The sequence below is a fragment of the Castanea sativa genome, chromosome 11 (assembly GCF_040712315.1).
Source record: "Castanea sativa cultivar Marrone di Chiusa Pesio chromosome 11, ASM4071231v1".
Classification (NCBI taxonomy): domain Eukaryota; kingdom Viridiplantae; phylum Streptophyta; class Magnoliopsida; order Fagales; family Fagaceae; genus Castanea; species Castanea sativa.
This window is the reverse complement of record NC_134023.1, coordinates 54,436,093-54,458,752: the sequence shown is the minus strand read 5'-3', so window position 1 is coordinate 54,458,752 and position 22,660 is coordinate 54,436,093. Positions and strand designations below refer to the sequence as shown.

The window sequence follows — 22,660 nt, the reverse complement described above, 5'->3', positions numbered from 1 at the left end:
CTTTGGATTCCGAGGTGGTTGCAAGCCCTGAATGGCTCTGACCTATGGCAGATTCACCTCTATTCCTCTATGAGTCACCAAGTAGCCTAGGAACTTTCCGGAATCCACCCCAAAAGAACACTTTGAGGCATTAAGGCACAACTTGTACTTCCTAAGCGTCTGAAAGGTGTCTTCCAGATCTTTCACATGCATAGGTACTGTCTTACTCTTTACTGCCATATCGTCCATATATACCTCAATGGTCTTTCCAAGTTGCGATTCAAACATCCTAGTCATCATCCTTTGGTAAGTAGCGCCTGCATTTTTCAAATCGAATGGCATCACTTTATAGTGATAATTCCTCGTAAGAGTAATGAAGGCAGTCTTCTCCTGATCACTCAACGCCAATGGTATTTGGTGATAACCCTAGAAGGCATCTAAAAAACTCATCCGAGGATGCTCGACCATAGCATCCACTAGCTAATCGATGTGAGGCATCGGGAACGAGTCCTTTGGGCAAGCTTTGTTCAGGTTTGTGAAGTCCACACATACTCTCCACTTTCCGCTCTTCTTTTTCACTACGACTGTGTGTGCCAACCATTCTGGGTAGAAAACTTCTTTAATAGCCCCAGCCCTTTTGAGCTTGAGCACCTCCTCCTTGACGGCCTCAGAATGCTCTTTCGAAGAACGCCGAGGTGGTTGCCTCCTAGGAACAACGGCAGGGTTGACATTCAAATGATGGAAAATGAAGCTTGGGTCAACCCTCGGAGCCTCATACGGATCCCAGGCAAAGACATCAATATTGTTTTTCAAAAACATCACCAATTTCATCTTCTCTTGGTGTGGTAACCATATCCCAACTTGAAAGAACCTTTCGAGGTCATCAGTTATGAGAAATCTTTCCAAATCTTCACACATGGCCTCCTCTGCTGTCACCGCACCGGGCGTATCTAGAGTTGTTAATTGCTATAAACCTTCCACAGCCGAAACCGAGGACTATGATTTGGCTGGATGCAGTACTACAGCCGATATGCATTGCCTTGCTATTGATTGGCTACCAAGAATTTCTTCAATGAATCCACCCGAAGGAAATTTTACTTTAACATGCAAAGTTGAGGAGAGAGCACGCAAAGCATGCAGCCAAGGCCTGGCGAGGATGGCCGTGTATGGAGAATATGCGTCAACCACAATGAAATCCACGTTGACCGTTTCCGAGCCAGACTGTACAGGCAATCGAATCTGTCCCTTTGGTATAACAGCCTTCCCTTCAAAACTTATCAACGACGAGTCATAGGGAGTGAGATCCCCCAGCCCTAACTTAAGCCCCTTGAATAATTCAGGGTACATAATATCTGCACCGCTGCCTTGATCGACCATTACCCTCTTGACGTCATAATTCTCTATCCTCAATGTAACCACCAGGGCGTCGTCATGGGGTTGAATAGTTCCAACCTTATCTTCATCAGAGAATCCTAAAATAGGCGCACTCCCTTTGATCCTCTTCGGCCTCGAGCTAGACTCCTCAGCTTGGGAATGTGACACCGCCATCACCCTTGTAGGACAAAAACTGGTCCTGTCAGGTGCAGCAAAAATGACATTAATTGTTCCCAAGGGCGGTCGAGATGAGTTGTTCTTCTGATTGTTTGAACCCGAGTGATTTCTTGTTCCGTTGGGTTGATACAGGTGCTACTTTAATTTTTCCTCGCTAACAAGTTGTTCTAAATGGTTCCAAAGGGTCTAACAATTCTCGGTGGTATGACTCACATCCTAATGATACTGGTAAAAAAGGTTTTGATTCCGTTTCGTAGGATCCCCCACCATCTTACTGGGCCACTTGAAGTAGGGTTCTTTACAGACTTTCTCCAGCAATTGGTGCACTGGTTCTCGGAATACAATATTAACTACTTGAGGAGTGGCTGAACCAGATTGCCCCGAGAAATCTCTCCTAGGCTTATTGTTATGATACCTGTCCAACCTGAAATCCCTTCTCTCCTGTGGGATAACCTTCACCTTACCCTTACCTTATTGTTGATCTTCCTCAACCCTTTTGTACTCGTCGATGCGATCCATGAGGCGACGTACACTCCGTACAGGCTTTTTGGTCAGGAATTTTCTTAAATCATGATCAGTTGGGAGGCCCACTTTGAAAGTGTTAATCGCCACTTCATCAAAATCTCCATCGATCTCGTTAAACATCTCCCAGTACCTATCGAAGTATGCTTTCAAAGTCTCGCCGTCCCTCATGGCCATAGATAATAATGAGTCCAAATGTCGAGGGACTTTGCTACATGTAATGAATCGAGACGCGAATGCCCTGGTAAGTTCCATGAAAGAATCGACAGACCCCGACTTTAGTCCGTTGAACCATCTTATAGCAACAGGTCCCAGGCTAGAAGGAAAGACTTTGCACATCAAGGTTTCGTTCTGAGAATGTATTGCCATCCTCTGATTAAAATGGCTCACGTGTTTGACTGGGTCTGTCCTGCCATTATAGATGGTAAAGGTGGGTTGAGTGAACCACCTAGGGAGCCTTTCCTTCTCGATCCTGCGTGAGAAGGGTGACTTGGAGAGTTGGTGCAATACTCGGCTCATAGCATTGTTCCCTATTCCCCTGGAGGGAAACTTTCTAAGCTTACGACTTGGTAGGTCATCCTTTTCGTAAGAGGAGGTTTCGCCAGGGGGAGTCCTGGACCTTGGACTGTAACTGCTTCCCTGGGACCCCTCTGAGGAAGGATTGGATGGGGGTGAAGCCGACCTTCGTCTGACACGGCGTAGCTTTTTCCTGAGGTGGTCAATCTCCCTCTGCATGGCTTTGGCATCATCCTCATGGGTGGCACTGCTTCCACCACGCAAATGGCTTGCATCAAGGTATACAGTATGCACGCTTCCCTCTCGATCCCTCCGACGCTCAAGACGCTCAAAAAGATCTTCACGTTGGGACCCCTGAGATTCTGCATGATGCGAACCTAAGCCTGCCATGATGTTCCAATTCCTTCAACACTAGATTCCCACAGATGGCTCCAATTATAAGTGCATAATTTGTACCCGGACCCAAAAACAAGTGATGGGTTCAGGCCCAAAGAGCCTTATACAATGAAATTTGTAGAGTATGGGTTTGAAACCTAGGTTTGGGATGTTAGAAAGTTGATAAATAGGCTAGAATGTCGTAGTCTAAGCATGTAACAGATGAACTTGACAAAAAACCCTCCTCGGATGTAAGCCGAGGACAATTTGTATAACCCTTTTTTCTCTAAGCAAAAGATTACAATATTTAGTTTCTTTCAAAGAAAAGCCCCCCTCTCTTTCTCTCCTCTCTCGTCTTCTTATATCTTTCTTCTTCTTCCCTATTTCATCCACGTGTAACACAGATCCTTTTTTTAGATACTTGTCTCATCTACCACCTTCTTAAAGTCTTCAAACGATAGTTAGAAGGCTGATTACTACTGTTCAGAGGTCATTTATCCATTAATGCGGCCAGGGAGGTAGATGCAGGGCCTTTAATGCGGTGGCAGCAGCTTTTTCCTCAGATATTTTCTCACTCGTTCCTGCTTCTAACGTGTGCTTGGATCACACCTTTACCCAACAGATCTTTCAGAATTCTGTCTTTAAACTGTTTAGCAAGTCCCACAACCTTTACTGGGCCTGTTCGAGGAGATACTCCTCCTCGGACAACTCCTCGGACCATTATAGTGCGGACTGACCTGTGGGCTTAGAGGACTCTGATTGGACAGACTTGTACAAACTAACCAGGCCCAAAGCCCAAACGTTTATTTAAGCGTTTTTACCCCCCACAATATTCATATTAAATTTCAATGATGTGACAATTTTTTGTAAATGTATTTATATTTTATTTTGTTAATTTTGGAATAAAGCAGCAAAAGGAATTAATATAGCATGCTAGATTGTGTATTTTATTTTCTTTCATACCTTTTTGTCATTTGAAGGTGCATTAAAAATCTTAGGAACTATGTTATTTTTCAAAACCATCATTTAGATTGAATTCATCAAAATGAAGTAGGAATTTTTTTTTTCCAATTTTTTTTTTTCCAAATCATGTGGGATTTCTTCTCGAATATCAATAGTTCTACAATAATTTCAATTAGTTATAATTCAGTTTGCTTTTCAGCAAGATCTCTTGTAGATTTATTTAGGATTTTCTCAACATCTCGACCAAATATCACAAAAGCTGTTTTGTTAGTTGCATCAAAAACTTCAATTTGAATCCTATATCTGAAGTAGTTTGCAATTATATATATATATATATATATATATATATATATATAGTAGTTTTAGTGAGATGAATATATTATAAATATTTGGAGAATATGTAGTTAATGTGAGTGCCTCTAACTTTGAGATAGAAGGATTTGTTTCTATTTCACATTTTGCACACCAAAATGATCCTGCTTATGGTTTGACATGCCTTTCACAAAGCACGCACGGAATGTAATACCAACCCATTGTTGTATCAATGTTACTTATTGTTGCAATACCCTGGCAGTTATCTTGCAATGAACTTGGAAATTAATATGTATTATTTTTTTAATGTAAATAACATGATGCATTTTTTTATGTAAATGATGAGTATAATTTGAATTGATTAACAAACTGGTTTCATAGGATTTCATTCAATTCATTTTATCTTTACTATTTTCTTCATATTCTTTAAAGATAAATCCTCCTATAAAAATTTTTGTGTATGTATTTTTGGTATTTCTTGTATAGGATCATGTTTTTTATCATTCCTATCATTGAATTTTTTTTTAAGGAAAATATTAAATAAATGACATTTTGTGAGATAGTATATGCTATTTATTAGATTTTTTTTGTTATTATAAATTTTAGAAATATGCATTTGTCAATTATTTCAGCAACCTCGGAGATCTCAAGATTTATACATATTTTTAAAATGTTGCATTGGTCGATGACAAAGAGAATTTGTCTGCATAAATTGCATAGAAAATTATAAATAGAAAAAAGCCAATTGAATTGAAATTGAGGAAAAAATGAAGACATGATTTCATGAGAATGAGATTTTTTAGAAGTATCATCTATACATGGGGGACGAGGAAGAGAGTTTGTAAGTGGGTAAAATTTTTGGCTTTGATTTACATGTGGGAAGGGTCAAACTTGTGTTATAATATATAAGGTAATAACTGGGCTTGAGTTTTTCATAAAGTTTGGTCTATTTTTAAAGGTAGTCCATTTGTAGATAATAACTTTTGGTCTAATTGTCAAGAGCAGCCCATATTTTATATAATAATAAAAGGAAGCTACTATGATCTATTGGATAATAGTAAAAACAAAAATAATAATAATAAAAGGGTTGGGTTCAAGTTACACCTAGTGTAACTCTAAGTAATGTTACACCACTCAATATTTTTTAATTGGATACGAATCTTGACAAATCCACCGTTAGATTACATTATCTTGGTATATTCTTCATACTTACAAAATTTCAAGGTAATAAAAAATTAATAGCCATGTCATCAATCAATTGTTAAAATTCAAATTTTTGTAGTTTAAAATAAAGCATAAAAGATGAGTTTAAGGATCAAATGGTAAATAGCATCCAATTGATATGAGAATTCTCATGCATGTTAAGAACATATAGAACATGTGATTCAACGGTTGGATTTTCAAAATATTAATTCAATAACAGGTTATTGGGTGGTGCAACATTGCTTAAAGTTACACCAGGTGTAACTTGAACTCAACTCATAATAAAAAGAGATAAAAAAATGCTAAATTTATATAATAGTAAAACGAAGTTATTATGATTTATTGGGTAATAGCAAAAAAAAAAACTTAATATAATAATAAAAAGAAGTTTCTATGATTTATTGGGTAACAGTAAAAAAAAAAAAAAAAAAAAAAAAAAAAACTTAATAAAAAGAGGTAAAAAGAGCTAGACAACTATTAATCTACACTTTCAATAATTTTGTTACAACTTGTGTTTTGCAAAGGTATTCCATTGCTTATTCAAGAAATTGTCATAATCTAAACAATGTCATATTGTAAAAAAACATAGACAACCCAATCATTACTAAATTGCAGAAAAACAATTGAAAACCAAAAGAACTAGACAACCACCAAACTTTACAATCACAAAGGGCACTAACGAGTGTTGTTTAGTTCCCCAGAAACTGCAGGAAATTTTTTTTTTAAATATTTAAAGTCTGAAAGTTTTTTTTTTTCATATATTTTGAGACCCATTAAAACTAAAACTAAGCCTAATAAAATCACTTTACCAAGTACAATTGAATCTTTCAAGCTAATTTCTTTTGATACCAAACTAGCTAAAAACATAAAACCCAAAACAACCAATTTCTAGGATTCTACTTTCTTACCAACAAATGAATCAATAAAGCAAAAATAAGATAAAGAATTACATTAAAATAAATAAACAAAAAAAGGAAAAACAGTTGACCTTGAGAGAGAAAGACAGAGAACCAACCTGCAATTGCTATGAGCTAAAATAATGGTGACCCAAGAAATAGAATACTCACAAATAGAAACAGTTCAGCTTGGTTTTTTTTTTTTTTTTCTCTACTGGCAACCTGTGGAGGTGGAACAATGGTGGAGGAGCAATGTAGAGAGAGAGAGAGAGAGAGAGAGAGAGAGAGAGAGAGAGAGAGAGAGAGAGAGAGAGAGAGAGAGAGAGAGAGAGAGAGAGAGTTAGACGTTTTCTTTTGTTAGGTTTAGAGATAGGTTTAGAATGTAATAAATGAGGGAAATTAATGAGATTCTAATAAAAATATTTGTAATAATGAGGGTATTTTTTTAACCATTGGATCTATTTTTTTTTTTGAGAGAGAGTTTCAACCTATGGCGTCCGCTCTTGATAATAGCTATTTATCATCAGACCAAGACACCAATTAGTTTTTGGTATAAGCGGAGATTGAACCTCAGATCTCTTATTCAACTATCAGAGACTTTACCAGTTGAGTTAACTGGAAGCCACACATTATATCTACTTAAATCCAATGATTTGAAAAAAGTGTAACACTTTAGAGTTACACCAAGTGTAACTTGAACCTATCTCATATATATATTGGGACAATGGGGCATTAAGTTCTAACATTTTGGAAAAGAATTAAGAAAGATTGCAATTTAGGCATTGTGGATTAAGATAAGATAAAGTAAGATGTATTTTTTTGGGAGCATGTCATAACCAATCTGTGAATATTCAATTCAATAAATGTGTAAGAGGTGGCTAAATTGAAATATTAAAACATGTCAATTAAAAAAATTTTAAATCCAATTCCACAATCAGATATATCATATTAAATTAGATTCCTAATCAAGATTCTAAATTACCTTGCCAAAAAAATTCAAAGTAGATTATTTTGCATTCCAATTTTGGGAAAATTATTGAATACTCCGAGAGTACCATAAATGCGTACTCTCCCCTCTCACATAAATTGTGGGTCTCACCATAAATTTAATTAGTGAATCTCACAGTTATATGAGAGGGGGGAATACGTATTTATGGTACATCTGGAGTACTCAAAAATTACCCCCAATTTTGTGCTAAGTGTATGCTCTTGTAATTTGGAAAATTATTGGATACTCCGAGAGTAACATAAATGCGTACTCCCCTTTTCACATGAAATGTGAATCCCACCATAAATTTAATTAGTGGGACCAACAGTTATGTGAGAGAGGGGAGTACGCATTTATGGTACTCCAAGAGTACCCAATAATTTCCCCTTGTAATTATGAATGAATTACATGTCAAATGTCCTTCCAAATTTTTAATTATACTATAATTTTGTATCAATAAAATTAAATACAAATTAATGCATCTAAATTTATAAATTAAAAAATATTTTGAATTTATTATTTTTATAGTGTTATGAATTTATATAGTCTGATACTTATTACGTAAACACATTATTTATATGTGTATGTGTGTCTAATTAATTTTCAATTGTACTCTAATTTTGTTGGCAGAATTAGAGTATAATTTCCACACGGGTAATTATAGAATACTCTTGGAGTATCATAAATGTATTCTCCACCCTTTTATATTGTAGGGGTGATAGGTCCAGTAGTACATATCTATGTAGATATTGGGCTAAGGGCCCAATTCGAGAATATGAAGTAGTCCGAGGACGGGTGAACACTATCATGGGGGTTCTTTGTTAGTGTGTGAGGAGGTAAGTATTGGTCATAAGAGTCAAATAGGGTGGTCCAAGGACGAATGCCTACTCGGCTAAGCAAAGCCAAGATCTGAAGGTGTGGTCTGCCATCCAGGACAGCGTTCTGGGAGATTCTAGTGATAAGGATAAGCATCACAAGAAGCGTAGGACAGAGGAAAGTCCTAAAATATCTAAGAGAAAGTTGCTACCACCGCATTGAATGCTCTGCAGCTAACCCTCTGGCCACATTAATGAAGAAGTGATACTTGAGCAGCAATGTTCAGCCTTACAGCTACTTTCAAAAGCTTTAGGAAGGTGCTGATGGGACAAGTATCTAGACCAACAATCTGATACATACGTGGAGGGCAGAGAGAGGAGGAAGGATAGTATAAAAGGGAGAGGAGACCCTCAGGATAGGGGTACCGGAAAAAAAGGAGAGAAAAACACTGTAGACTGAAGAACAATATTGGTAATCTGTCATTAAGTGAGATATATAGAAGAACCAGCCTCCTCAGATTGAGTCCGAGGATGATTTATCTTATATAAAATTTCTTCATCTTTATTCTATGGTCATTTTGGCCCATTACAACTGATATACAAACTCATTAGAACCTAGATTTCAAACACATTCTTTACAAATTCATTGTATTGAGCTCTTTGGGTCTATTCCCTTTTCTCTTTTGGGCTTAGGTACAAATTGTGTCCTTACATATATAATTGTGGGTCTCACTAATTAAATTTATGATGAGACATACTGATAAGGGTAATTCTTGAAGTCTAAGTAAAGCTGACGGACATGATTGTATCTGACGATTTTTGCTTGTGTACCCTTAAACAACACCATAAATCTGACGGATCCATCCCAAAGCTGACGAGTACGCCTCGAGATCCTTGGTGCGTTTATGAGACGACTAGAAGACATAGATGGAATGGGAAGCTAACGACTTGAAGCTGACGGGGGCAAGAGAAGCTCTTGACGGATTCGGCATGTATTTTATTTGAGATCCACGTATGAATATATAAGGAAATATCTTGTGCCCCATAATAAATCCTAATAAAAAAGACTCCTACAAGGAAAAAATTCCGCAAGATGTGCGAATTAAAGAAGATCTCTCCCACAAGGAAAGATCTTCTAAGCCAAGAAACGAATTTAAGCCCTATACTACTATAAAAACCCCAAGACTCTCACAAACCAAGGTACGCTTAATTCATCCCAGCTCTGGCAATCTAGAGTTGTGAACAAAAAATTTCTCTAACTTGACTGTCAGAGGGTATTTGGCTGGTACTACACCGGTACCCTTTGTAGGTTCTTCTTCTTCCCTTTGTGTTGAGCAGGTCTTGTTTGGAGCACGTGAGGACCATACAGCTCACTGACAATTTTAGGCATCATCACCTACAATTCATGTGAGAAAGGAAAGTAAATATTTATAGTACTTTCGAAGAATTCAAAAAAATTTCCTTTCCATGTTATTGAACTCTTTCCTTAGATGGAAATTTTCTTGAACGTTGGCCCTCATAATATAACAAATACTTGGTCAGAGCTTCCCCATACTCTAATTTGGTCCATACATTTTAATAGCAGTCAATTTGGTCCTATTATTTTCAACTTGTGATCAATTTGGTACCTACCGTTAACTCACTAATGGAAAATGCCTATATAGCAAACGGTTTGCGCATGTGGCACGCACGTGGCTAATAAAACAATAAAATATGTTTAATTAATTTTGAAAAAACCATGTCAACAATTTTTTTTTTTTAAATCCACATCTGTAAAGTCCATATTTTTAGGTTGGCAACCATTACAAATTGTAACCTTTATAACTTAGTTTTGTCTAGTGTTTAGTCTAAAAATATTCAGAATCGAGACAAATAAAGTTATGAACAATTAAAGACTCAAGAAATTAGGAAAACCATGTGTAGATAAGTTTCATTTATCTCGACCAATCAAGATGCACATCTCAACCGATCGAGATTCATGCAGATTGCAGATTTGGCTTTTTCTATCATCCGTTGGATCTAGAGTTTTGATGGATCTTAAGTATACATAAATACAGACCCTAGAGCATGTTTTTACACACTCAAGAGGGGAGTGTTTTGTACATAGATCTGGAGTTTTCCAAACCCTTTTCAAACTACAACTAGAGATTTTGTGCAAACAACAGATCCAATTATAAAGCAAAGTTGCTACATTCAATCGATCACAGTTGCTAATCTAAATGTTTGAGTGAAAATCTCAAAGTCATAAATTGGAGGTTTGTGCTACTAATCTAAACCTTTGAGTGAAGATCTCAAAGTCACGAATTGGAATGATTGTGTGCAACAGTTTCATAGTAGAAGAGTCTGTGGATTCAAAGCTACATGTGATCATGCAAATAAGTACTACATGAAGTAAATTTAGGATTAAGTCTATTATATAAACTTCGATTCTATTAGTGAAATTTTGCCTTAAGAATTGTTTAGGTTAAATCTTCCCCAATTTTTTACTTTGAAACCACAAGTTCAAAAGTTTTCCTGAGTCATCATTCTTGGTGCTCATGTGGGTTGTGATTGTGTGATGTTTTTTTTTTAAATCAAATCTAATTGCATAATTAATCATTTTAATTAATTGACTAGAAATTTGATTGAATCTTTACTTAACTTCTTTCTTTTTTTTTTCTTTTTTTTTTAATTTTGGAAATTTGGATTGTTTTTCATGTGTAATATTAATATATGTGTTCTTAAAGGTTAAAACACAATATGATTAGGGACATTACTCAAGTTGTATAAGTTAGGGTGTTAACCATTTGAATAATATGAACACTAAAATAGATGATTTAAATATCAAAATAAGGCTTAAAATAAAATTTATTTTAGTTTTATAAATACAATTAATTTTTTAATCTTAAGTTTGGAATTAATTATTTTAGAATAATCTTATTTATGTAAGTATTAGAAAAGATTAACTACTTGAGTTCAAATCGCACTCTTCATTAATAAATAAGGAATTATAAAAAAAATAAAATTAGAAATGTTTTTATTGATAATTTTAATTAGAGATTACATATAAGGACAAATACACAAAATTATGCATTTTATATAATAATTTTCATTCATTTAGTTATTATTTCTTATATATATATATATAAAGAAAATTTATGATTAAAGTCGTGCAACGCATGATTATTCAAATAAAGTTTAATTATTGAAGTTTGGATTAGAATTATCACTCTCAAAAACCAATTTTATAAATTTGTTATAAAGTAATAAATCTTTTTCACATAGTTAATTATTATGGGTTTATCTAGCATAAAACTTTTATGTTCTTTCTCATGTACCTTTCACGTACAGTATTTATGTCACGGCCCAAACCTAACTATAAAGATAGGCACGTGACAACTGTTGCATGCTTATAAAGTAAACACCCTACAAGTGTGTAAGGCTTTCTTAGCAACTAAAATTTATTCTCAAAATTTGCATCAAATAAAACCAAAATACCTCAACAATTTCTTTATGAATAGATCAATAATTCAAAAAAAACAAAATGCAAACCTCATGTACATAATGCCAATTGGCCAATAGATATAAGATTATTACAAGACCATCTAATCCCAAAATCACTAAGTTTCTTTCCCTGCTCACAACATAGCAACAAAACTCCAAAACCTTACTATCACTACAAAAAAAGAGTCTACTAGCGAGGATAGAATACCCTCGCAAAAATTCAAATATCGTCGCAAAAGGTTATTAGCGAGAGCATATGGCCCTCGAAAGCCGTCGTATTTGCTCTTGTTGCTAAAAGAGATTTTGCGACCATACCTTCGCAAATAAATAATTTATGAGGGCAATTCACCATCGCTACTAAACAAATTTGCCCTCACAAATATATTACCAAACGACGAGAAAAGTCAACGACTTATTTTTAGCGAGGGGAAACAGTCGTCGTTAACAATTATTTGTGAGGACCTTTATAAAACTTTTTTTTTTTTGTTGAAAAGATTTCTTATAAAACTTTAAACTTTAGCCCCACATGTCCATCAATTCCCCTTTCCCTCAAAATTTTTTTCACTTTTCCCTCTAACACTCCCTACTCCCAACTTCCTCGGAACACAATTCCCCTTTCCCGCTAAATTTTTTCACTTTTCCCTCTATCACTCCCAACTCACCGTCACTCACACTCTCTCTGCCTCTCCTCAGTCCTCACCGTCACTCTCTCTCTCTCTCTCTCTCTCTCTCTCTCAGAACTTTCCAGTCTCCGCCTCTCCTCATCGTCACTCTCTCTCTGCGAATCAATCGGCTTTCAAAGATTTACACATGCATACACACATTTATTGGTTTTGGCATCGATTTTGCGCTTGATTCTCGTTCCTCGTTCTCTGCGAATCAACTGGGTCTTTCTACCACTTTCTTTCCTCAGGTAAATGACTCATTCTTTTCCCTCTTTGGCTAGTTTGGTTTCAAAAGAAAATTCTTTTTTGTGGGTTTCTGGGTGTGACGTTTTGGGAGGATTCTGTTGATAATTAGCTTTTGTTTCCTTTTCTAGATTGAATTTGTGAACTGGTGAGTTTTTTGTTCTTTGCTTGTTGTTTACTTGTGTTGTCTTATTGAATTTATCATCTGGGTGTGTGTTAGATTTTGATTTTAGAGTTTGAATTCAGCTGGGTATGTGTCGAATTTGGTTTTTGATTGAATTTTATCAACTGAGTATGTGTTAGATTTGGTTTTTGATTGCATTAAGGTGTTTGATTCTATATGGGGATATGTCTATTTATAGAGAGGAGTGAATCTGTCTAAGTTTTTTCACAAACGGAGCATGTAAGACTTGGTAATTCTTCAAGCGTTCTCAATTTCTTGTTTGATGGCTGAACCTTTCTTTAAACACTAAGTCTGTACTCTGTACATATTTGAAAAGCAATCAAATTAGACCACTTTAATGCTATTGTGCAATTTTCGTGTTGCTTTTGATAAAAAAAAAAATTTAACCTTACGTTCATAGTATATTTGACAATGAAATGATTGAAGGACCCATGTATATATCTTGACTCTGTGAGGTCCTTTGGTATCAGACGTAATGAAAAGATTGCATGCTATGTCACTGTTAGGGATGAGAAGGCAATGCAGCTTTTGGAGAGCTGTTTGAAGCTGAAGGAATATGAGATGCTGCGAAGGAACTTTTGTGATACTGGACTTGGGGGAAAAAACATAAAAACATTTTCTTATATTTTTGTTTTTTTGGTAACTTTCTTGTTAAAAAATAGATGTTCATTAGAAAAGTAGTGATTCCTGGTATTGTTTTTTGATGCATCATTGTGCTCCAGTTTTAAAATTTATTTTCATTTGTTGGTCATCTTATGAGTCTCTAGCCCAACCTGAGATGCATGTTTACTGTTTTTAAATAGCTATTGGGTGTTCCAGAACCACCAAGGTGAATAATGCCAGGTGAAATTAAACAAGATGAGTCTTTTTCACCAACTGGCCACTGTAACTGTTTCAGTTTGTGATTTTTAAGTTGTAGGGTGTTGAGGTTCATAAAAGAACAGAGATTTTTTTTTTTTGAGAATTATAAAAACAAAGAAGGGCAGCAAAGATCGCAGGGCAAGGATAGTGAATGGCTTATTGCATTGTTTCTCTGTATAGTATATGACAAACCAACTTAATTTTCAACACTGTTGGGCTAATGTAATCAGCTTGGGATGGGATGATCAAATAACTAATAATTTTTATTTAGGTGTAATGAATTGGTTATTGGGTAACTAACCAATAAAAATCTAATCTGTTTTCGAGAAAGCTTATCCCAAACTCATAATGTTTCCTATGCATGTATGTTTGGTATCACTATAATGTATTGTCTTTCACTCCCATTATCATTTCCTTGTTTAATTGACCCACTTTAGTCATTGTGTATAAAACTGGTAGGTCATTTTGAGTTACTTTCAATGTTGTGAATAGTGCTTCTTGTCCCAAATCTAAATGAATGAGTATTTTGTGTTTTGGCTTTTAATGCAACTAGATGGCATTTTCATAACCCCATCTCTAGTTATGTACCCTGAAGACCATGAAACATGGAATGTACAATTGTTTTGATCAATTGATGGAGGTGCCGCCTTTGGCTTCCCCAATGCTCCTGAGGATGCAGCCAGGGCCGGTCTTCACACTTGGAAGGATAATGTAGTTGACAGAAGCATTCAGGATGCTTATATCAATGCCATTAGATGAGAAAAGAATTTCATATATATTGAAAGTATGTGCCCTTTAGATGTTTAGTGAATTGGGTTTGTTTGAGCTTGTGTTGTTGAAGTTTTTGTTATGTTTTGCACACTTAGATATTGTACATGAGTAACGCAGTCATGGCCTTTGTAGTAAAGTGGTACTTTTTTATTTTATGAATTCGTAAAGTGGTACTTATTTTCCTTAAAAAATGTTTAAACAGTGGAAAGTGAGAGCCTTTTGGGATGAAAGATTGCTACTCTGTTACTTATTAAAAAAAAGAGATCGCTAACCTGTTGAAACTGTGTATTCTTTTATGTATGTTCTATCAAGTAATAGGGATTGAAACAATTCCAAAAGAGATTCATATTTTAAAATTGCATAAATGATTATTCATTGAGCTAGCTACATAATTAAATTCTGCAGCTTGGAAGACCTTTCACCAAAAACAATATCAAATAGTGGAGAACTTCATCAAATGCTTGGTCTGCATGATTATGGACTTCCAGCTGTAACAAGAGATTCTATTCAATGCCTTCCAGAATATAACAACACGAACAAAGTTGGAGCGTCGTTTGAGACTCCTTGTGGGCATCTTTTGGTAATTGGCCCATATCGCTTCTCGTGTGCTTAAAAAATCTAATTGATAATATTTTAGTGATTAACTTGAAAATGTTTCTAAATAAAATTGTTTGCTCTCAGATCAAACCTGTAGAATACATGGAATTGATTTCTTCCATGAGGCCAAATATATGGGTCACTTTAGCTGATGAAGTGCCTACATGGGTATTTGACAAGAGAAACAGGACATCAGTGGATCGAACTGTGAGATGGGTTGATGACTGCATTGCATTAAGTCCAGTAAGAACTATACATGTTTTCCCCCCATATTTGGACATTATAAATTACTGTATTAAGATGTTTCTGAGTTATCAATTGCTAGTCAATATTCATTGTTTGAGATTTCAAATGAAATTTGATTAACCAATATTATAGCAATTTTAAAATCTTTAGCTGTTATGCTGTGTGGGAATCTCCCTCCTAATGAGTGTTGCACACATTCATGGACATGAAACCCACTTTCCCTTCCCATTTGGATATTCAACTTCATTTATTATGATTAAATGTGAATCAATGTGAGATCGAGAGAAGGTTTTCCCAAATTCCTAGCTGCTTGCTCTCCCACCTTGTGGTTTTCATTCAATTTTTTTCGTAGAATCATGTAAATTGTGAGCTGACTGCTGAGTATTGACATGTTTTAGATCAATTTAATAGATCCCTTGTTGTATAGATTGGTCAATAATGGGCTTGTTTTAACCCATATTTGTAGGCAGGTGGAGCTGTATTTGGAGCCATTGTTAAAAAATAGATGTTCATTAGAAAAGTAGTGATTCCTTGTAAAACTAATGTTCATTAAAAAATAGATGTTGTTGAATTGGGTTTCTTTTGGAAGCTCTTTCTGCTGGAATTCACATGGCCTTAAATTTGAGGAGGTTGGTGTTGTAAATCTTATTCCAAAAGAACTGTCACTGAAGATTGTTAGTAAGATTGAGGCAGGAGAAAGATTTACAGTCTATGTTGTCATTCCACTGTGGCCAGAGGGTATCCCAGAAAGTGCATCTGTGCAAGCAATATTGAATTGGGAAAATAGGACAATGGAGATGATGTACAAAGACATAGTGCAGGCCCTCCAAACTAAGGGGAAAGAGGCAAACCCAAAGGACTATTTGACATTCTTTTGCCTTGGCAATCGAGAAATGAGGAAAAGTGGAGAATATGAACCTTCAGAGAAGCCCGAACAAGACACAGATTATAGTAGAGCTCAGGAAGCCAGGCGGTTCATGATCTATGTTCATGCTAAGATGATGATAGGTAAATTGGTTCATCAAATTTTTTTGATGTTGTGTTGTGAGCAAGAAAAGAAGTTTAGGTATTTTGGAATTGGATGGTCTTATAATAGTTTTATATTTATTGGCCAATTGGCATTATGTACATGAGGTTTGGATTTTGTTCCTGTTAAATTATTGGAGATCTATTCATAAAGAAATTGTTGAGGTATTTTGGATTTATTTGTTTTAATTTTTTAGGATAAATTTTAGTTGCTAAGAAGGCCTTGCACACTTGTACAGTGCTTACTTTATAAGCGTGCGACGGTTGTCACGTGCCTATCTTATAGTTGGGTTCGGGGTGTGACAAATACACTATCATTGGATCTGCCAACATCAATCAGAGGTCAATGGATGGTGCCCGGGATACAGAGATTGCCATGGGAGCCTATCAACCATTCCACCTATCCACTAGGCAGCCAGCTGGGGGACAAATCCACGGCTTTCGAATGGCATTGTGGTACGAGCACTAAGGCATGCTAGATAACTCCATTCTCCATCCAGAAAGTGTGGAATGTGTCCAAAGAGTGAACCAAATTGCCAGAAAGTATTGAGACCTCTATTCTAGTGAGACACTGGACCATGACTTGCCAGGCCATTTGCTCAGTTATCCCATTCATATCACTGAAAAAGGAGTGGTCAAAGAGCTACCTGGGATAGAATTCTTCCCAGACACAGGCTAAAGTTCTTGGATCCAAGTCCGAATTACTGCCTCCAATTCTCACCACTTAATTGCCTTGCATTGATTTTAAAACTGAGCTTTTTTTTTTGTTCATCTTATTTCCCAGTACTATGAATGATTGGCAATCACTGATTGCTATGTGTTGTGGATATGTAAATAACATTTTTACTATAGTCTAGTTCATGCAACTTTCCAAAGAAGTGATCATGTAGTTCTTGTAGTGGTTAATTACGCAGATAGAAAATGATGGATAAATTAGAATTATGAAGTTCAAAGTCAAGCTGAGTTCGAAGGTTTCAAAGAATTAGAGCAAACCAACTATAAGTTGGTGGCCTAATTGAAAACCAGAGATGAAAAACAAGATATTATGAATTTTAATAAGCATAATTTTGAATACAAATTTCCTATCACTTTATAATTCACCAATCATTATATTCTTTGAATTTTAAAATAACTTTTATCTCCAAAGAAAATTATTATTTGCGAAAGCCAATCGTGGTCCTCGCAAATAAGTTAGTATTAGTGAGGCTATGTTTTTAACTCACACAAAAAATAAATTTTTGTAAGGGATTTTTATTGTCCCTCGGAAATAATTTGGTGGGAACATTTCCCACTAAATTTTTTGGCATTTTAATGATTATTTGTGAAGGTCGATCTTGGCCCTCGCAAATAGTTTAGTATTAGTGACGACATTTTTTTAACCGTCACAAATAATACACTTTTTGCGAGAGATTTTTAATTGTCCCTCGCAAATAATATGGAGGGAAAATTTCCCTCCAAAATATTAGCATTTGTGACGGCTATAACACATAATTGTGATAGTTTTTTTTGTTGGTCACAAATATTTCACATTTTACCAAGTATTTGAGGGTTTTATTTTGCCATCACAAATAATATTTTTTGAGAGGGCTTTTTGGGTCCGTCAAAAATTCTTGGTCGCTAATAGGCATTTTTTTTGTAGTGTATTCTTCGCAATCTGAAACTAGAGGGGGAATGGGGGTGAGTTGACAACGCAATAAGTAACCAAAGTCCTAATAAGTTATACCAAGCAAATATATCTATAAAATAATAAGCTGCACATAGATCAAATATTTTAATCTTACAAATATAATATAGATGGATTAGAAAATAATCAGTTTTCCATATATCAAAAGCTGTAATATTACAATAGGTTCCAAAAGCACATAAGTTGTTTCAAGGACTAAAAACAGTTTTTTTTTTTTTTTTTTTGAGAAGAGACTCAAAACAATTAAATACTCAAATATAAACTAGTTTTGTGCTAATGTATATCCCCGGTTAGCTGAGTCCAGAAACACGATAAGCTTGTGATGCCCCATATAGAACTAGTTTCGGTATCAATGAATAACCCCCATTAGTTGGGTATCAGAGTCAAAACATAGTCATATTGTCCAAAATCATATATATATCAAATCAAATTTCAAACAAAAATATATCTCATTCAAATACATACATACATACATACATACATATATATATATATAATCGTATATTCAATAATCATATATATATATATATATATATATATATATTTGTGATAAATTCTTTATTCTTTACCTTAAATCAGTAATACAATTGAAATAAAAAATATATTTTATATATAATAGACGAAGCTCAGAGAAAGTTGGTTCCTGCATTTGAGGACGTGTTGACAAATAGGATAACTGCCTATTTAAAATTCAGACACGTTTCACTTTAAAAAGCGATACATTATATTGTTTCACAAGCTTAACACCGTTTGACTGTTTTTTTGATATCTTAAAAATAAAAAACCGGTTAAAATAAAATTGAAAGAAACGTTGCAATTAAAAAAACCTAACCACATTTACAATTAAAATGTCAAAAGTTACACTGTTACGCTAAAACACGTCTAAAAGCTGAAACCTAAACACTGCGTTAGAATAAAACCCAAAATACGGTTCAGACTTCAGAGAAACATACGTTGCGGAAAGAAAAGAAAAGGAGAACAACAGAGAAAGAGAACGATAGAGGAAGAGATTCGATCTATCATAGATGGTGGAGAGCGAAAAATCTGAGACCTTTGCCACCATCAGACCACCGTACCCTCTACCGGTATAGTCTCTGTTTTTTGTACTGAAGGTCAGCATAATCCTTTCCTCTTTAAATACTATTTTTGTTGTTTGAAAGACTGAAACTCCTCACCGTTGTTTTTCCTATTCGAATTAGAATCTTAAATCTTCAATATATCTATGTTTTTGAATTCAAAACCGGTAGTTCGCCTTACTTAATTTTCTAGGGTTCTTCTTTTACCCCTTTTTAAAAAAAAAAATAAATGGGTTGATTTTCTTTCTTTGGTTGCTTTGGTTTCAAATTGCCCCTCTATATTTTTTGTGGTGGTAACATTAGGGATTTTGCCCTTGATTTATTGTGGGTAAAAGTCAAAATTCACCTTGGATTATTTAAAATCTGAATGTATTAGACGAAGAACTTAATTTTTAATATGCAATTTGTTTGATAAAATTACTAATCGATCTTTTGTTTTGTTCTAGAATTCTTAATCCACGTTGCCAATTAAATTGTGAAAGGTTGTTTCGTATGCATCTTAAAACTCCAGAAGTTGGTTGAATGGGTTTAGATTTGATTCGTTTTTGTTTTGGGTTTTTGGGTTTTCTATCAAAATTTTTGTTTCCTCAATTTTAGATATTTGCTTTTGTTTTGGACTTTTTGGGTTTTCTATCAAAAATTTTGTTTCCTTAATTCTAGATATTTGCTTTTGTTTTGTTTGTTTGTTTTTTTTGTTTTTTTTTGTTTTTGTAAGATTACTGAAATTACTAAATCATTGAGATTGTAAGATTGAAATCATTGGGTATTTCCGTTTCTAACATTTATTTTCCTCCTTCAAACTTATTTTAGGCTTTTCCTGCTGGAACAGCATGCACCAAATAGAGTCCGTAAGGCATATAGAGACAAGTCGTGTACTGTAACTGGTAAAGTTATTTTTTTTTTTTTCCCTTTCGTTTTCAAATCTGAGGATTGAATATGATTTTGTTTTGAATTTCTTGGTTGGATTGGTTTAGATTTAGTTATAGTTAGATTTGGTTTTGAGTTAGGCTTCCATTAGCATGCCTCTAATACGTAATTTGGCCGGTTGTTTATTTTTTACATCTTAAATTATTTTTGCATTGGTTCTGGCTTGAATTAGATTGGTTTGGTTTGAGTGATCATTTATGAAATTCATTGCATTTGTTTCTCAAGAAAAAAAAAAAAAAACTGTTGCCTACAATTCCATCTTCTCCCACTTTTCTGCTCCTTCCCTGTAACAAGAAAGGTTCCATTCTTAATTTCTGATCTTACATATTTCATGCCTCATTATTCTTTCGATACCATTCATTGTTGGTTAGATTTTTTTTTTTTTGGGGCTGATTTTTGTTAGATTTTTACTTTTTTCCATTTGCCCTTGAAATTTGAATTGATATCATGTTTTGTTGATTATTGTATTCTGGTTAGATTTGTTTTTTTTTTTTTTGGCACTTTTTTTGTTATATGTTTTTCTTCTTCTGCCTCTAAATTTTGAATTCATTTAATTCTAGCATTAAAAACGCTTCAAAATTATGCACATTTCGGGTCCAAGAATTAATTCAGTTTTCACTGTTTCTGGATATCCATTTTCTTTTTTGCCACCTTTGAAACGAAATCTTTCTAGATCAGGATCCATACCAGTAGGTTTATTGTTAGTCACTTTAAACTCAATGCTTTATAAAAGTTCACACTTTTGAAACTTTTGATTAGATAACTAAAAGAATATGAATATTGCTTAAAGAAAACACACACATTGTTTACATTAAACTTTAGGTAGATGGTATAGCTCCATACGAGACATTCATAGATGAGTATGTGGATTAAAAAAAATAATTGTTTTAAGTTGTTAGTGTTATTTCTTGAATCCTCTATATAATTGATACTTGCCTTTGTAATTAATATTTAGGATATAACAGCCCTACAACTCTTTGGTAACAAAGGCATTCTTTTTGTTTGGCAAAAAGTGAAGTCCTTTTGGCATTTGTAGCATTCTGTTGTGGTTATATGTTTAATATTCAATTGTAGAAGTCCTAAAATAACGTTTTGCAGCTGAAGATGCTATTAATTTACAATTTGATTAAGAATTTAGTAATGAAAACAATTACCACTGGCTATTGGCAGCATTACAAAACTTGAGTAGACTTTGCCCTTCCTATTTTTAGCAAAAAATCCTGCCTCTCAATCTTCAATTATATCAAAATCATCTATGTTATGACTTATGAGTCAATATCTGTTTCTACTTTGTTTCTTGAGGAATATAAAAAAAGGAATTTCTTTTATTAATTTGATTAATGTATATATCTTCATCAATATTCTTAATGTGAATCACTTATCAAATATTATTTTGAACATATCTAGATTCACCCCAAGTCCATTCTTGATGGAGCACTTGGCTTTTTGTAGAAGTATCAATGTTTGGTAGCTGCTCAATCAAGCAACTGACAGTGATCTGCATGTCTGATGCAGCTTCTGCATAGTGTTAATTTCTGCATAATTATTTGTTGCTGCAGAAATTGTTCTGTTTTTCACCATAATTACTGTTTCTGTAGAATAGGTCCGGTATTGCACATTTTGTAGCAGATTGTCCTGTTTTGTTTTAAAGGTTTTGGATGTATTGTTTTATGTTTCTGCAGAAGAAGTTGTTTTCTGCATAATTGTTATGCTATTAGGAGTGGATCAGTTTCTCTCTTTGCTGTAAATAGTGTTCAGTTTTTGTCTAGGCAAGAGTTGTTGTTTGATTTAGGTAGTGTTCAGTTTTTTTGGCTAGGCAGAAGTTGTTGTTCTTATGTATAATTGTTGCTATTAGCAGAGGGTCAGAGGTCTGGACCCCCTATTTTGTTTACACATGTAATGTTTTGCATATTCATTAAATAAATTTCTACCTTTTATCTCAAAAAAAAGGACAAATTTTAAGGCTTTTGAAAACAAAATAAAGTCATGCCCGGTCATGATTTGCTTCTGGACTCTAATTTTAGTGTAGGTGTGAGGAAGAATGAAGGGTATTATTCATTTGATGGAGAATTTCTATTTGGTCTCATTCGAGAAATTTGTCATTTGTAAATTTCATAAATTAGTTTAGTTGCTATAATTTTTTTTTTCTATCTCTGCTAATTTCCTCATTTTGTGTTATACATTTTCATTCTTAGGTTTTTTGACTTTGCCTAATAGAACCACAAAATTATAAGATTTGGGGAGAAATAAAAAAAAGCAGCTTGTTCTTCTTTTGGAATTTTTAATTAAGTTTTAGTCTTTGTTGAGTATTATGTAGGTATGAGAGCTGCCTATGGGAATGTGTAGAATATCATTCATTCTTCTTCAACTTATTAATATTGTATGTGATCTTCATTTGAAATCAATTTAACATTAACATTTTGTTTTGAATCTTCTGATATGTCTAGGCATGCAAAAAGATCCTCAATGGCTTGGTTGCTTACAACATTAGACCCATAAAGACTTTTAACAAAGAAAGCATGAAATCCATAAACAAAGGGCTAAACTATTTGACTTTTGGTTTATTTTAGGATTATAAATGTTATTTTGAGCCATGGATCTAAATTTTTATGATGTTATGAAGAATGGTTTTTGTTTTTCTTCTGCTGTAAGTTTAATTTTATTCCCGTTATTCAAATTATGTTAATATATATTATTATGATGAAGTATTATTTACTTTTGATGATGTTATATAAAAAAAGAAGTGTACTTTTGATGATGCTATAAACAAACAACTA

General features: G+C 34.3%; 1 long non-coding RNA gene and 1 pseudogene across 1 annotated transcript; both read left to right on the top strand.

Annotated features, from left to right (window-relative positions):
• Window positions 1-14,069: 14,069 nt before the first annotated feature.
• LOC142616736 (phospholipase D alpha 1-like) lies at window positions 14,070-16,924 on the top strand (annotated as a pseudogene).
• A 1,993-nt stretch (window positions 16,925-18,917) lies between these two features.
• On the top strand, window positions 18,918-22,660 carry LOC142614669 (uncharacterized). The gene is made up of 3 exons (XR_012840497.1): window positions 18,918-18,992; window positions 19,767-19,840; window positions 22,331-22,660. It is a non-coding gene; the product is annotated as an uncharacterized LOC142614669 (long non-coding RNA).